This window comes from Phacochoerus africanus, chromosome 10, assembly GCF_016906955.1.
Source record: "Phacochoerus africanus isolate WHEZ1 chromosome 10, ROS_Pafr_v1, whole genome shotgun sequence".
Lineage (NCBI taxonomy): Eukaryota > Metazoa > Chordata > Mammalia > Artiodactyla > Suidae > Phacochoerus > Phacochoerus africanus.
This window is the reverse complement of record NC_062553.1, coordinates 60351885-60368479: the sequence shown is the minus strand read 5'-3', so window position 1 is coordinate 60368479 and position 16595 is coordinate 60351885. Positions and strand designations below refer to the sequence as shown.

At 36.0% G+C, this 16595-nt stretch overlaps 1 protein-coding gene across 3 annotated transcripts in view; it reads right to left on the bottom strand.

Moving 5' to 3' along the window:
* The window catches only part of ADGRL3 (adhesion G protein-coupled receptor L3), a 512757-nt gene that overhangs the window by 159533 nt on the left and 336629 nt on the right, over positions 1-16595 (bottom strand). The gene's annotated exons all lie outside the window — the stretch shown is intronic.

Sequence of the window (16595 nt, the reverse complement as noted above, 5' to 3'; positions counted from 1 at the left end):
CAAGTTCCAAATAAAAGTGGTTAATCTCCTTGACCAGCTATTAACAGGTGATTAAATCTACAATGCCTCTGAATATCCTAACAATACTATAGAAATAATCACTGCAGAGAATCATCATTCTGGTAAAATATATTCATATTCCCATTATAGGAATGCAAGAGTTCACCAGGGTTCCACATACATACACTGCATTGCTAACTGTAAGACTGAAAACTGCTCCTAAACTCACTTAACAACAACTTGCTTAAACAATGACAACAACAACAACAACAACAATAACAAAGTATAGGGAGCCTGGTTCTAGTCAGATTCAAAGTAGCTCAGGTTTAGGAAACTTAAAGGAGTCCTGTGATGAACCTCTTGCTCTCATTCAAGGTCTGCTTGACCATGTCGTCAGCTAGACTCAGCAGCCCCAGAGAATGCACCAAATCCATCACAGTGTATTTGGTGTATATAAAACTGGATAGCATGGCAGAGGGAGAGGGAATGAATTTTTTGAAGCCTTATTTAATCACTGAAATAACATTATTTTCTGAAGTCACGCTATTTGCTCCTTTGGCTTCTTGCTGCTTCTTCTGTTTCCTCTGCTGCTCTTCCTCTTTTTCTCTTCCATTCCTGTCTATGTGAATGGTGATTTCAGAACTACACTTACTCGAAATCCACGCAAGAAAGCAGAGTGTCCTTTTTTCTTCTTTTTCCATACCCCCTATATCCCCCAAATTGCCAGGTCTGGTTGATTCTGTCTCACTTAAAGCTTTTTCTCTTTCCCCAGTCGGCATTATCCATGTTCGGAACCACGACTACCAATGAATGAAAACAGCAGCCTTTAAATATTTTTCCTAATAAAAGCAACACCAGAGCAAAATGTCAATATGGATATCTCAATACCTACTTTTTGGAAAATAAAAATTCAGCATTTAGAAAAAAAAAATTAGTGGAATTCCTGTCGTGGCACAGTGGTTAACGAATCTGACTAGGAACCAGAAGGTTGTGGGTTCAATCCCTCGCCTTGCTCAGTGGGTTAAGGATCTGGTGTTGCTGTGAGCTCTGGTGTAGGTTGCAGACGTGGCTCGGATCCCATGTTGCCGTGGCTCTGGCATAGGCTGGTGGCTGTAGCTCTGATTAGACCCCTAGCCTGGGAACCTCCATATGCCTCAGGTACGGCCCTAGAAAAGACGAAAAGACCAGGAAAAAAAAAAAAAAAGAAAGAAAAAATAATTAGTGGCACTAAGCTTTTAACACAATTCAAATATAAAAAGTTTAACAACATATTTAAAAATATTAAGTGAAATTGAATTCTTAAAATTATAAATAGTAAAAATCATTCCATATAGGAGTTCCCATTGAGGTGCAGCAGAAAAGAGTCTGACTAGGAACCATGAGGTTGCAGGTTCGATCCCTGGCCTTGCTCAGTGAGTTAAGGAACTGGCGTTGTCCCGAGCTGTGGTGTAGGTCGCAGATACAGCTCAGATCTGGCATTGCTGTGGCTCTGGCATGTGGGCAGCAACAACTCCGATTGGAGCCCTAGCCTAGGAACCACCATGTGCCACAAGCGAGGCCCTAAAAAGACAAAAAAAACCAATAAATAAATAAAAATCATTCTATATATACTTTGCATAAAATTATCTGAATGTTTTAAAAAGAAATATAAAATTAAGAAAATTTAGTAACTTGAAAATTAAATATTCTCTATTAATGTTAATTAATACTAAAATTACACAATATAATTTTAATGAATACGAAGCAATAGCCTTTAAAAATATTTGTCAGTGGAGTCACTGGTGGGATATAAGCTCATTTTTTGGTACAAAATTTTCCAGCTAACAGAAAAAATCTTGACTTCATACTACTTGGTGGAGTAGTCAGGCAATAGTTAAAAACTTCAAGTATTTTCTCTGACTCCTTCATTTTAAATAATGCCATCTTCCATTGTATTTTTGAAGGGACTATTTTGAAGAACTTAAATTTTTAACAGGGACTCTAAATCTTTTCATTGCTAATGAGCCATAGTTTTTGTTTCAAACAAAGCACTTTGTCTTTTAGTCTGATCATGTAAAATGGAGATTCATGGCAGTTAGCTATATTAGGTAAATAATCTCATGGTCAATTTTACTTCTTCAAGAAGTTTTTCAACTAGTTTAAAAATTAATAGTAAAATAGAAGCTCTTATTTTCAATCATCTTCCTTCTCTTCTTGAGAATTATACAGGTTCTAAAGAACGCTTTCTAAATAAATTCGCCCTTCCTCAGTTAGATACTTTAATACAGCACTCTGGGAGAAGAGATCTGTTTTCCAATCATTTTTACTCTGATAAAAATACCATCACATGAGGTGAGAGATCCTCCAGTCCCTTATCTCAATCACACAAATCCTGCACAAGGAGCAATGACATTATCCCAAGATTTTTGCTGGCTGTGATTGCAAACTTGCCAAGTTTGATAGATTTGTCTTATGTAGAGCACAATGATTCAGATTTCAGATTTTTAAAGATGACAGTATCCCACCAAAATGTATTTAACATTAGCACCACATAATGAAAATTAGTGTTCTATATTTTCCTCTGAAATTTCCCTATGGGAACCATTCTCGACCTTTTGCCAGAGGCATCTCTTGGGGTATACACTGGACTATGTTACTCCGCAGATTAAAATCCTTAAACGGTTTCTATCTGCCCTCCAAACAAGGGCCAACTCCCTTTCTTCATGCTATAGCCCTTCTGAGTTTCTTTCTGCAGCTCATTTATGATGCTTTTCCACCTTCTACCTCTCCTCTTAAACCATCCACAATTACCAGCAGTCTCCCAGCTGCCCTCTGTTCCTTTGACCTCGGGGTCTCGTGTATGCTGCAGTGTTGCTGCCCTCATTGCCACCTGGTAATTCCTACATATTCTGCGGGGCTTAGATTGGAAGCCATCTCCATCAAGGGACTTTTTCAAATTTAACCAGACAGGGTTATATACTACAGTGAGTTTTGTCACGATCATTTCCTCAACTTTTAGCCTTGTGTCCGACAACGAGTTAATAAGCTCTCAGCCAAGATAGATGAAGATCGGGAACAGGTCAAGGAAGCAGAGGATGGTCCTGCTGTAGACTTTCACAAAAGATGGGAAAGGAGAAATAGAAAGAAAGTAGCAAGTGGGTAAGCTAAGAATCCCTATGGTTGATGCACTGGACAAGTTACTTTACAAATGCAAATTAAGAAAATGTAAAGTGGTAACTGAGAGAGAAAATAAGCAGGGATAATTCAAAGCCCCCTTTCCCCAGATGACCTTATCTCAGAACAATCATTTTTAACTAAAGATACTTTTGTGAAGCAATGACACTGATAAAGAGATATACATGCAGATATATATTTGTTTTATTTTATTGTTTTATTTTTTTAGGGCTGCACATGCAGCATATGGAAGTTCCCAAGCTAGGGGTAGAATCGGAGCTATATCTGTTGGCTTACACCACAGCCACAACAATGCGGGATCTGAGCCACGTCTGCCACCTATACCACAGCTCACAGCAACACTGGATCCTTAACCCTCTGAGCAAGGCCAGGGATTGAATCTGCATCCTCATGGGTGCTAGTCAAGTTCCCTACCGTTAAGTCATAATGGGAACTCCCCAGCTATATATTTTTTAAAGTTCAATTCACCCTGAAATACACTGCAAGGACTTGACTCTAATACAGAAATACTAATGTTCAGGACCAGTCTGGAACGTATTTCCTCGGAACTGTGCCACAGAGAGATGTCCACGAGTAGGGTCATACCACTCCGTTTGACTTTAAGCAGAATAAAAGGCAATTTTAAAAGCTGTCCCTGATCCCCTATCCCTTTCCTCATGCTTACTGCCATGTAAGACTCCCAAGGGCTCTGCTCACTGCCAGCTTTTGGCAGAGTAAGTACCACCAGTGATATACATGTTGTCACCAGTGCCCAAGAAAGACCCTGTCTTATTGCTAGAGATTGTGAAAAAAGATCTTGAGTCACTAAAGAGTCACAGCAACACACTTTGGCAAAGCTCCAACCTATATCACATGCTATAAAGAGTTTGTCCTTGTCTGTCTTCCAGCAAGGGGGAAGCAAGATGACACCTTCCCAGTGTACTCCGTTATTGAAACTTTCCTGACGATACAGTTTCATAAAGCTTTGTGTTTTTAAGTGCCTCATATGCTTGAGCCTGTGTATCAGGGGAAGGTTACTGTGTAAAAGAAAGTAAGTTTGAAGGAATGATTAAATAAAATACTTGGGGAGTTCCCGTCATAGCTCAGCAGTTAACAAACCCGACTAGCATCCATGAGGATGCAGGTTCGATCCCTGGCCTCGCTCAGTGGGTTAAGGATCTGAGGTTGCCATGAGATGCAGTATAGGTGGCAGACGCGGCTTGGATTCCACATTGCGTGGCTCTGGCATAGGCCAGCAGCTGTAGCTCCGATTTGACCCCTAGCCTGGGAACCTCCATATGCCATGGGTGCAGCCCTAAAAAAAAAAAAAAAAAAAAAAAAAAAGACAAAATAAATAAATAAATTAAAAAAACCCACTTATCAAAGATGTGCAATTTTCCTGATTATTTTGTCATTGTTATTGTGTTCAATGTGAATATTCAGATTAGTATTTTCATAAAAGTAACAAAAACCCTCCATATTAACATTCTCCCTCATAATTAACTCTTTCCAAAATACATTTTTAATTCTCTTATCTAATGAAATTTACTGTCCATGGCTTATTTCATTCTTATGATTTGGTTTATTTTGTTTAATTTTTTTCTTCAGCTGGCCTTGAGAAGAATAAATATTATTTTGAATATCACTACAATTTATACTCTGTAGAGTATATGGATGGAAAACAGTGAGAATAACCAACACCTATAAAGTGCATGACATCTTGTAATGTTTTATCCCTATTATCTCATTGAATTCTGATTAAGAAATATAATTATAGCTATGAATTCCTAATTTTACAAATGAGAAAACATAGGCTCAACTGGTAAGTGAAACATAATTACACAAGTAGTAAATCAAACAATGTCCCCTAATTCCATATTCCATATTTTTCAAAGGACACTTTCAAAAATAGCAGCCTGAACTATTTCATGCATTCTATAACTACAAGTCTTCCATAACGCTTTAAGAAGAGACTAAAGGAACTAAAATGATTCTAATAAAACATTGCTTTTCCTGATCCCAAAACACATTTATTATCCGGGATTGACACTGTTAATGGATTTAGTTGTCTTCCCCAGAAATTCCTATGTTGAAGCCCTGTTCCACCTGTGACTGTATTTGGAGACACGGCCTTTAAAGAGGTAATTAAGATTCAATGAATTCTTAAGGGCTGGGGTCTAATGCAACAGAGCTGGTAAGAAGAGAGAAAACCAAGGATACTGGAGCAGAGTATGTGAAGTCACAGTGTGGTGCCTCGGGAGAAATCCATCCTGCCAGCACCTTGATTTTACACTTTCAGCCACAAAAACTGTGAGAAAATGAATTTCCATCATTTAAGCCACTTAGTCCATGGTATTTGGTTGTAAAATTAGGAGTTCATAGCTATAATTACTCTATATTTTTTATCCAGAATTCAGTGAGATAATAGAATTGTAATAGAAAACATGACAAGATGTTATTATTAGCAGACTAATACAGGCATCCTCTAAAAAAGTCTAATACTTAAGACAGGATATAAACTATGGAATCAAAGATAGCATAAACTTCACAATAGGAGAAATGCGTTCTTTCTACTCATGGAGTCAATGGAACTTCTTGATTCTCCTCTTTCAGCTCTCCCTTTCCTCTTTAAAACATGTACCTCCCCTCATGGTTTTCCCTTTATAAACCCTTCTTTGATGCTAACTTCATTCCAACCCAAAATATTTTGGTTGACTACAGGAGCATTTACTTGTCCTCATTTCCAAGTATTTATTTAAATCCAAGGTCAACTATTGAAGAAATCTTCCCAAGGGCCTGATAGAGGAAATAAGAAAACCAAGATAATATAAAAATGCTGCAAGTGGCTTTGGGCTACCTGTGCTGCGCTCTGGGTAGAGGAAAAAGAAATTCTGCCTGACCTCTACAGATATCAGCTGGTTAATTTAAAAAGTTTTTAAAAAGGAACATTAATGTTACCAGTCATAAAATTTTCCAATTCTTTTCAGAATCCACCTATAATACTTGGTTCTGTGTCCTCTAGGAAAAAAAAAAAAAAATTCCACATACTCTCAGCTCTGTGGGGGGTAAACTTAACTTGTAACTAGTAATTTGATCCATTTATATTACCTGATCCTCTCCTAGATTATTATCCTTACTATAAATAAAGGAAACTATCTGTCATAGTAAACAAACATCAACTTGCAATGGCCTTATCATGTAAGATAATAAGGTAAAATATAAGATTTGGGGGGCATCTATTTACAGTTATATGCTACCTATTTAGCCTCTACCAGGTCAGGAACTGTGCTGTATGTATGTGTTGTGTGCGTGTGCTCTAATTTAGTATTGCTCAGGTAGCTATACTTATCTTCATTTTGGAGATGAAACAAGTCTATCAAAATTCCTCCCTTTCTGTTAGGATTATGCCGTTGTTAAAAATTTTGACAAAATTAATCACAGAAACACATATGTAAAAACTCTTAGTAATTTGGAAATTAAATGTCACCACCACTGCTCACATATACTTTATTGGTATGACGATGGCCTGGATTAGTTGAGTAGTTACTAAGTACTTATTATGGACCTGGCATAATTCTGGGACTGTTCTACTACAGGAGCTGGCCCATTTAATTCTGATGACAAATCTGTACTATTAATTATGATCAATTTCATATGGTGAAGCTGAAGCACCAAGAGATGCAGTAATTTTTCAAAGGGTGAAAGTTCATAACAGAGAAATACCCTAGGCATTCACTTAATCACACTAACTTGAAAGGAATATTGAGAACCTGAATTTGATCCACAAAAAAGTGGTCTGCCTACTGCTGCTGAGACTAAAGGAAGTGGTCCTCTTTGAGCTAATTTCTTTTGGTTTATGGCTTGTCTAATTCCCCTAAAGGAAGAACCCTTAAGGAAAAAAACTATAAAATCAAGAAACCGTGGTAGTATCCATCATACAAGTGGGCAATAAACAATTAGCAAACAATAATGTGGGATTTAACTGGCTTTACCTAGCAGTGCAGTAAGGCTGTACATGCTTAACTAATGTACAGAAAGGTTAAGTAAATTTCCTAACTTCACACAGTTCAGAAGTGGTAAAGCCAGGATTTTAATACAGATAGTTTGACTCCAAAACCCATTGTGTAATCCATATTAACTATCTGACAAAAGATTTAAAGTCATTTTTTTAAGTATCAAGTACGAATATATTATTTGCCTATAAGAGAGGTCATTATTAGGAACTACTAGATTAATTAATTCCATCCATATTTACTGCTATACAACATGAGTAGTACTGGGAATAGAAGGTTCAGGATTGTTCTCATGTTACTTGCCCTCATGAAGCCCTAAGAAGTTTTATGGATAAAGCTACAGAGGAAGATAGGAAAAGCAAGAGGAGAAAGATTATTAAATATATTTATTCATACAGTAAATATTTATTGGTGTTTGTTTCACTCTATACATTGTGATGGGCATCAAGGATTCAGAGATGAAGCAAGGCATATTGCTCTCAAGAATTTTTTAATTTACTATATTTTGTGGAAGGTACAAGATCATTAATTTTTCTTTGTGCCACTTAGAAAAAAAAATCTCTTGCAGTTTAAACTTTGACATGCCTTCAAGTATTAGGTACATTCAAAATAATGAAATGTTAAAAGGTAAAATCATGAGAATATTAGAGTTGATAAAATACTATAATAACAAAAATATCTCCTTATATAGTATACAATGAGATAAACACTCAAACATTTAAAAGACATGACTGAATAAATTATAATACCTCTTTGTGCTTTAGTTTTCTTTTTGTGTCTTTCACCAAAGATAATGATATACATACTTATTCAAGAAAAAAGGGGCAATATGGATTTAAAGTATTTAGCAAAATAAATGATGGAGAACAACAGATTAATGAATATTTACTATCAGTAATAATATTGTTATTTATTTCCTCATACAACCATTGATTACTGATTGCTTACCATGTGCCAGTTGCTATTCTAAATGTTGGAAATACAGAAGTAAACAACAAAAACAACAAATAATGAAAATCTTTGCCCTCATGGAGCTTATGTTTTAGTAGGATAAACATGACAAAAAATAAAATATATAGCATATTAGATATTAGAAATGCAAAGGATAAGAAGAAGAAGAAAATAAAGCAGGGCAAAGTGATAGGAAGCATTAGAGGAGGGAACTGCAATTTTTAATAGGGTATCAGGCATTGCCAAGATGTTCAGGTGACAAGGAATACCTGAAGGATGTGGAGGACCGAGAGATGTGAATAACTGGGGAGCATTCCAGGTAGAGGGAACAGCATCTGCAAAGGCCTCTGTGCAGTTCAATGGCCAGTGTGGCTACAGCTGCATGAGGGAAAACTGGTATGAAAGGAGATCAGAGAGGCAGTGAGGGACAGAGCATATAGGACTTTGGAGGTGTGCTGAGAACTGCACATTTACTCTGTCTGGTGTGGGAAGCCACTGGAAGATCTGAGCAGGAGAAAGGTAGATCTGACTGAGGATCACTTGGGTTGTTGCATTTAAGAATGGCTGAATGGGAGGTGAAGGGAACCATGAAAGACAAGTGTCCTTTTGACTGTCCCTCTGAGGTGGCAGTGGTGATGGTGATGGGTCATATAAAGAGCATGGGGGTGAGAGAGGTGATGGGTGTAATTATGGATACCATGATCCTCACTGGTACATAGTAGGCCTTCAATAATGGTGAAAATGAGCTGATATTTGATTCTTCACTTTAACAAAGAAGAATTAGTCCTTCTTATGTAAATTCTTCTTCAGCGCCATCTCAACTGCTATTGTTTATTTAAAACTGAAACAACCACATAGGCATATTGACTTCAAACAGCATGTGAGAATATTCCTGAGAATTCCTGAGTTATAACCAACAGAGTTATGTGGGTTTTTCTCATTATCGTAAAATTTCTTTAAGTTTTGATTTATGAGAATATTAAGTAAATTTTGATGGTGACAAAACCATGGAAACAAAAGAAAAACTGGGGGAATAAATTCCACTGAATTTGAGTTTACTGTTTTCTTAACAACAAATAAAACATTCAAGAAGTATAAGTGGTTAAATTGGTGTTAGGATTTAGAATAATCCCTTACTTCTAGCCTCAATATTATATTTTATTCCCCTAGTTTTGACATCATTGTTACCCAGTCACTGGAGTTATTGCCTAATATTTGGAGTGATGTATGTTTTATTATTAACTTGTGAATTATATTTTACCTATGAAGACAAAGTGATACCAAAATATATGGATTATATATGACTTATTAAGTATGAAGTTAAAATAAATTCAAGAAAAATAAAATTATCTGCTGTATTTGGAAATGAAATACTCAAAGTGAATAGTGAAGAAGATAGCGTAATTTAAGCTCCAAGTTTTTTTAAGAATGCAGTTTTAGTAACTTTGATCTATTGCAGATGCTTGAAATAATATATATATGCCCACTGCTGTTATATATATGCACAAGATTCTAAGAAACTGATAAAATGTAAGGCCTTGTTTCATGGTGGATACTGTTCTTGGTTATTTGTTTTGCTGGAAAAAATAGGGTATCATATTGCCTTTTAAGTACTTTCTTCAAAGCAAATAAATAAACAAACTCAAGCATTGATTTTTTTTAACCAAATAAACCTAAGGGTGACACAGAAAGGAGATCCAATTAGCGGCCAAAATGGGCATACAAGGTTGAGTGAAACATGGCCCCTCTCCTCAAGGTCTTTCTAGGGTGGGCAGGCACATTGTATTTTGAGTTGTCAAGAGTCAAGTCTTGGCTCTTTATTTCGACTGCCATCTCTCTAACTGATGAGACTGCTAAACATTCATTTCTTTCAAGTAACAAATTACATAAAAGAAAGAGAGCTACAAGATTATCAAATAAATGATTCTTAATTTTAAATAAAACTATAAACATTCTTCTAAAACACTTAATAATCAGGATACAGTCCATAGACTTGGTAGATAAATTAAGTCATTCTTTCAAAACCATAATTTAAACTCTACAATTCTACAGCTCTTCTTGAATGCCAGGAAATTTGATAATTGACTTTGTTTTCCATGCAAATATACCAGACATATATTAAATATTCATGATGTGTGAGTGATAGCATAATTATCTGTACTTCATTTTGAAAAGCATTTTCAGATATATGCATATATGTTATGGTATCTCAATTACACTGTGGTTTTAATAAAGTCAGATTAAATCATTTAATCACACACTCCAGATTAAATTTTTAGGATTAGTATATGAGAGTTTCAAATTTTTGCTTACACAATATTAAGCCATAATATAAGTAACAGAAAATACAGACCTAGACTCTCAAGAAATTTAAATATTTATATAGATACTACTAATTCATAATTACTTTCCCCTAAAATAAAGAAAGGGGTAGAAATTGTTTATTTGAGAGAATTAAGTGGTTGAGTGATTAGGCTAAGGCATTTTCTGTTATATATTCAGGAAGAGAATTCAGGACATTTATCTCTAAGGAAAATGTTTTGATTAGTCCTCAAGTTGAGAACTGAGTAACTTCTCCTCACTCGAATATGCACCAAACAATTTATTTTCTTTCTACTGTCAAGCTAACCTACTCAGCACCTTCCAAATTAATAGAGTAGTAACCACTTCTCCATTTTGCTTTCTCCTGATTATTTTCCTCTTAAGAAGATGGAGTCATGAATTAAACAGGGGTAATAAATGGGTCAGAGAAGCACACTGTTTAGGAAAAAAATCTGCCCACAGGCTAATGATCTTCAGGTTTCTCTCCTAAACATACACACACACACACACACACACACACTCATACATATATTGACAACTACATGCCCATTACATATATATTTCAAATTGCTAAAGAAACAAATAAATAAAATGGATACTGATTATATAGAGCTCTTTTTCGAAAGAATTATGTTCATTTTCAGATACATATGAAAAAACCTTGAAGGCATCATAAAACAGTGTATTTCCTGTATTAATAATTCATAAAAGACAGTGAGGTATACTGGTAAAAAACATATATTTGACCTTCAACTATTAGATAAGCATCTACTAGGTCTGTGGATTTGGGCAAGTTAATTTCCCAGAAAATCAAAATGCCCTCATCTTTAAAAATGTAAATTTAAAAAAATGGATTCCTATATTTACTTCAGTAATACTGACATACAATAGACATTCAGTAATAGTAACGTTATTATAATCAAATGCAGGCTATCCTAAGATACCATCAACTCTGAGTAGAGTTATAAACAGCCATCTAAATAGATAGAAAGTTAAACTATCTCCTGAATTTATATAATAAGAGCATATATATCTGACAAGTTTATCTTTTCCACCTCAATTTCTAAGGAATATTTAAGACCCCACTTACTTTACCTAAACCAGCTTTGAAAAAGATATGTGATATTGTTACTTGCACTCCAATGGAAAGCTTTTTTTTTTTTTTTTTTAAAGTAAGAATAACATAAATAAGGAGAAAAATACTTCTTTGAAATCGTTTTTTCTGGTCTGTGGTGTTTCAGATTTTCAAGTGATAAAATTCGGTGGCAACGAGGATTTAACAAATCTTTTTTCCCCCCAAAATTCAAACATTTCATTTCGAAAGTAAAACGGGAGTTGAGGGGGAAGAAAGGACATTTTAAGTCAACATGAAAAGAGATGGTATGAAGATCAAAGTACTGTGGAACCAAACTTGTAGTCAGCCCACCAGTGATAACACAATCCTTTTAGTAGCTCAACTTCTTAGTAGCACAGACTGGTCTTCAGGTAGGAGCATCAGACATTGGTATAACACTCTCTGTAGACAAGTTTTCAACTGTTTTGTGGCCTCAAAGCCCCATAGTGACAAAATCTTGCTGTTTTGCTCAATTAGTATTTGTTCAGCAAAAGCGCTCTAACATCACAAGCACCTTGATTCACTACAAAATCCCAGCATTGGGACTTGCAAATGTGACTGCCACCACGCCCAGAGAAAATTGCCTGTCTGATTCTCCACCACCATTCCCACTCTAACCTAAGCCTGTTGTATGACAATAGCTTATTAAAAAATCTTATTATTTTGAAATAAGTGTAGACTCACAGGAAGTTGCAAAAATAGTACAAAGAGTCCCTTCCTTTGTATAATGGTGAGATCTAATGATGAGATCTTATATAACCATGGTATGCTGTCAAAGCCAAGATGTGGGCAATGGTGCCTGTTAGACTACAGACTTTATTTAGTTTTCACCATGTTTTTAGCCTGCACTAATTTATGTGTATAGGCATACAGCTCTTTGTGATTGTACCTCATGTGAAGATGTTTGTGATGACTCAGAACTGTTCCATCACCACGGAATGCCTGAGCCACCTCTCTGTATTCAGCCCACACACCCCTATCCTGGCAACCTCTTATCTATTCTCCATTGCTTTGGTTTCACCTTTCAAGCATGTTACATAAGTAGAATCATAAGCACGAAACCTTTTGAGATTGATTTTTTTTTCCCCTAAGCATAATGCTCTTGAGGTCCATCCAGTTAGTTGCAGCTATCAACAGTTAAGCTATCTCCCCGAATCATAGCATGAATACCTATAATCTATCTTTCATCTTGTACCTGGAGTGATCTTTAAATGCAAACCTGACGTTTCTGCTCTTTAAAAGCTCCCAATTGATCTTACTCTAAATGTGAAATCCTTAAACATGGCTTTAAACATCCTCTAATCCTCACCCTGCCTGCTTTTCAAGCTGCCCCTGACACCTTGCTCCTTTGTTCTTCTCTCTTCTAACCATCCTGGATTTATTTCCTCTGTCCCCCAAAAGTCCCTCTCATCTTCAATGATACAAATGTTTTTTTCTGGAACCCACTCTCTGCAGTCTTAACTAGTCTTCCCTCTCTGATCCCAACCTCTGCACTTGGCTAAATCACTAATCTTTTCGATAGCAGGGAGTTATAGCGAATATAAGCAAAAAGGTGAATGAATGAATGAAATGGTCATTTTTGGATTATTTGCAATTTTATTCAGTATGTTTATTTTCTTATGACATTAATTTAGATGAAGACTAAGATTTCATTCTTCCTGAGAGTAAACATTTTTTATACCACTAGTTGAATAGAGTCACATAAAGGGACATCCACATTTGGATGCCAGCTCTTCGCTTTCTAGCTGTGAGACATTGGGCAAATCTCTAAACCAGGATGATTGTTATTTAACTTTTAAAAATTGGGTAAAATAGAATTATGAATGAGAAAACGACACTGCACAATCTGTACATAGTTCCTGTTGCATGATGGATGCTTAATAAATATTCTGTGTATGAGTGAATACTCATGTAAAACATGCAAATGGTACAAACATCCAAGGGTGTTATTTGATAGAAGCAAAAATCTATTTGACTATATAATGTTAATGTCCCCCAAATTATGTATTATGAGGAAAATTTATAAAACAGAAACTGTAAATTCTCCAATGAAAGTGAAAATAGGAGCTCCTGTTGTGGTTCGGTAGCAACGAACCCAACTAATATCTATGAGGACGCAGGTTTGATCCCTGGCCTGGCTCAGGGGGTTAAGGATCCAGTGTTGCTGTGAGCTGTGGTGTAGGTCACAGATGTGGCTCAGATCTGGCATTGCTGTGGCTGTGGCGGCTACAGCTCCAATTCAACCCCTAGCCTGGGAACTTCCATATACTGTGGGTGTGGCCCTAGACAAGAAAAAAAAAGTGAAAATACACTTGATATCAAACCTAATGCAATTTTATCAGTTATCACATATGTACATATGTATTAAATACCATAGAATATGAATATGTCTTACAGTATATCTAATAGATCAAATAGTACATGGAAAGAACTAGTCATGAGTACATCTTAAAAGAATGGCAAATGCATAAAAGTTTCATTGTAATCATAAAACTATCATTCATTAATATTTGTACATCCTTGCTTAACAATGAGTATCTCTAATATTATAACCTGTATAGTATCACACTGGCACTGCTGAAAATAATTTCCAACACTGTAGAAATTAATCTGGCTTGTCTTAAAGCCAAAGGGAAACATATTTGCATATCAGAGAATGAAGATTCAGCATATACATAAAGTAAAAATAAACAGAGAAGTTCTCCAGGGAGGATCTAGTAAACACAATGTATTATAACAAGACAAATCTATTATAATAAGCTTAGTTTAATATGTGGTAGAAAGAGATTCAATACCTATCTTTGTGTGATGTAACTTATATAACTTTCAGTTATTGTTTATTCCATTTATCCTATTTACAACCATCTATTTTAAATACAGAAGGGTCTTCACCTATCCCTAGTAATGAAGAAGAATCCAACATGGCTTTTACATTCTCAGACTCCTACTCTTCAACTCCCAAATAATGTGAAAAATGTTAATGCAGAGAAAGAAAATAAAACAAACAATGAGTGGGCACTTTCACACTTCTGTGTAATTCCTTACCCTTGAGTGTGGGCAAGATCTGTACTTATTCATACCCTATAGAAATAGGAAAAGGTGGTGGGATGTATGTGATTATATGCATGATTTGCATTGCATGTGATAGCTTTCATGTCAGATGATTTTCTGATCTGGCTTTGAGGAAGCATGCTGCCATGCTGTGAACTGCCTACAGAGATCCAGGGGACAAAGTGCTGAGGATGACAGTTAGCAATAAACTGAAGCCCTCAGTCTGACAGTCTGCAAGGTACTGAATTCTGACAACTACCACATGAGCTTGAAAGAAGATTCTTCCCCAGCTGAGCCTTCAGATAAGAACTCACCTGTGTGTGGTGCAATGGCTTCAGCCTTATAGAAGGCCCACCTCAGCTGTGCCTGGACTCCTGACCCACAGTTTCTCTTTGAGATAATAAATGTGCATGTTTTAAGCCTCTAAGTTTATGGCAGCATTGTTATATACCAGCAGATAATACAAGTCCTAACTTTTGTCCCAGTTGTAAAAATTTGTGAATTAGAATTTAAAATTTGAGATGATTTAGTTTCACAACTTTTTAAAGAGTAGGAATCCTGGACTCTGTACAAAAACTATGTGAATTGATCAAAGAACTCAGCAAAGTAGCAGGATACAAGATTAACATTCAGAAATTGGTAGCATTTCTGTATACTAACAATGAAACATTAGAAAAGGAATATAAAAATATGATACTTTTTAAAATCACACCTCTCAAAATTAGATACCTAGGAATAAACCTGACCAAGAAGATGAAAGGTTTATATGTTGAGAACTATAAAACATTAATCAAGGAAATTAAAGAGGATTCAAAGAAATGGAAAGATATTCCATGCTCCTGGTTTAGAAGAATTAATATCATTAAAAACAGCCATACTAACCAAAGCAATCTAGAGATTCATGGCAATCCCTATCAAATTACCCATGACATTTTTCACAGAACTATAACAAAAAATCCAAAAATTTATATGGAACCACAAAAGACCCAGAAATGCCAAAGCAATCCTGAGGAACAAAAACCAAGCAGGAGGCATAACTCTCCCAGACTTCAGGCAATATTACAGAGCCACAGTAATCAAGACAGTGTGGTACTACCAAAAGAGATAGAGAGACCAATGGAACAGAATAGAGAACCCAGAAATGAACCAAGACACCTATGGTCAATAAATCTTTGATAAAGGAGGCAAGAATATAAAATGGGAAAAAGACAATCTCTTCATCAAGTGGTGCTGGGAAAACTGGACAGCTGTATGTAAATCAATGAAACTAGAACACACTCTCACACCATGCATAAAAAATGGCAAAGATTCAAACATAAGACAGGGCACCATACAACTCCTGTTAGAGAACATAGGCAAAACATTCTTTGACATCAACAGTACAAATGTTCTTAGGTCAGTCTCCCAAGGCAACAGAAATAAAAAACAAAAATAAACCACTGGGACCTAATGAAACTGACAAACTTTTGCACAGCAAAGGAAACTATTTAAAAAAAAATGGGAGAAAATAGTTGCAAATGATGTAACCAAGTAGTGCTTAATCTCCAAAACAACTCAACAGCAAAAAACTCAAAAACCTGGAGTTTCCATCTTGGCACAGCAGAAACAAATCCAACTAGGAACCATGAGGTTGCGGGTTCAATCCCTCGCCTTGCTCAGTGGGTTAAGGATCTGGCATTGCCATGAGCTGTGGTGTAGGTTGCAGACACAGCTCAGATCTGACATTGCTGTGGCTCTGGTGTAGGCCAGCGACTGCAGCTCCGATTAGACCCCTAGCTGGGAACCTCCATATGCCGCAGGTTTGGCCCTAAAAAGACAAAAGGCAAAAACAAACAAACAAACAAAAAAACCCAAAACCCCATCAACCCAATTGAAAAATGGGCAGAAGACCTGAATAGACATTTCTCCAAAGAAGATATACAGATGGCACATGAAAACATGTTCAACATTACTAATTATTAGAGAAATCAAAACTACAATAAGGTAACACT